Source organism: Furipterus horrens, unplaced genomic scaffold (assembly GCF_987537825.1).
Source record: "Furipterus horrens unplaced genomic scaffold, mFurHor1.1.pri manual_scaffold_6, whole genome shotgun sequence".
NCBI lineage: Eukaryota > Metazoa > Chordata > Mammalia > Chiroptera > Furipteridae > Furipterus > Furipterus horrens.
In genome coordinates, this window is record NW_028327176.1 from 109,875,568 (window position 1) to 109,877,092 (window position 1,525).

At 39.7% G+C, this 1,525-nt stretch overlaps 1 pseudogene; it reads left to right on the forward strand.

Annotated features, from left to right (window-relative positions):
• Positions 1 to 876: 876 nt before the first annotated feature.
• LOC150007228 (histone H3.3A-like) lies at positions 877 to 1,320 on the forward strand (annotated as a pseudogene).
• The last annotated feature ends 205 nt before the right edge of the window (positions 1,321 to 1,525 follow it).

The window sequence follows — 1,525 nt, forward strand, 5'->3', positions numbered from 1 at the left end:
AATTTTATGCCCAATCTAATCACATAAATAAATTTCAAATTGGTACCAGGTCTTTTCTAAGTATAGAAAGATCTTGAGAATTAATTTAAACCAACCACAATTAATATTTCCTAGTAGAAACCTAAAAGTGATTATTTCTCATTCTTACTATGAGAAATGTTCATGTATAAGAACAAAAATTAGTTTGAAAGTTAGTCAGACTTGAGCTCCATGTACATCTCTGGCACTTATGAGGTGAAGGACCTTGTACAGGACTTTGACCTCTAGGAGCTTTAGTGTTGTCATCTGTGATATGATTAGAAAAATGTTAGTTACTTCAGTGAGTTCATATGTGTAAAATACCTAAGCTATGCGTGCCATGGAACCCAACCGAATTCCATCCAGTACATTTAATTCAGAATGTGGCTGAATGGGCTTCTTTTTGATAAGGACAGAGATAAGCTTGACCTTTACTTCTGCTGCTATTTGAGACATTTTCAACCATATTCTCTTCTCATGAGTAGTTTAAAAAGAAATGAGAACTGGTGCAAAATGGGGAGACTCATCACTTAGACAGTGAAATTGCTGTTACAGTGGGTGAACAGAGATGAGGGGGTATGGAGATCTGCACATACTGGATAGATGGAGTCAATGATGTAGTGGGTAGACTGAGAATATCAAAATCATTGCTAAATTCTCAGTCTGCCAAATCTGAGGATGGACTTGTCTTTTAAAAGGAATTTTATCCATGGAATGAGTTTCTGAGGTGCAAAATGAGTTAAAACAACAACAAAAATTGTGTTTGCAGCTGCCATTGCTCTCTAATGCCAGCGCCTCCTTCAGCTCACAGAGCTCCAGCTGAAGGAAAAGGGGGTTAACTAAAGAGGTCTCTCTACCATGGCTCGTACAATGCAGACTGCCCACAAATCCACCAGTGGTAAAGCACCGCGGAAGCAACTGGCTACCAAAGCCGCTCGCAAGAGTGCACCCTCTACTGGAAGGGTGAAGAAACCTCATCGTTACAGGCCTGGTACTGTGGCACTCCGTGAAGTTAGACGTTATCAGAAGTCCACTGAACTTCTGATTCGAAAACTTCCCTTCCAGCGTCTGGTGCAAGAAATTACTCAGGACTTCAAAACATATCTGCGCTTCCAGAGTGCAGCTATTGGTGCTTTGCAGGAAGCAAATGAAGCCTATCTGGTTGGCCTTTTGAAGACACCAACCTGTGTGCTATCCATGCCAAACATGTAACAATTATGCCAAAAGACATCCAGCTAGCATGCCGCATACGTGGAGAACGTGCTTAAGAGTCCACTATGATGGGAAACATTTCATTCTTTAAAAAAATTCTCTTCTTCCTGTTATTGGTAGTTCTGAACGTTAGATATTTTTTTTCCATGGGGTCAAAAGGTACCTAAGTATATGATTGCAAGTGGAAAATTGGGGACAGAAATCAGGTATTGGCAGTTTTTCCATTTTCATTTGTGTGTGAATTTTTTAAATATAAATGCGGGGACATAAAGCATTAATGCAAGTCAAGATGTTT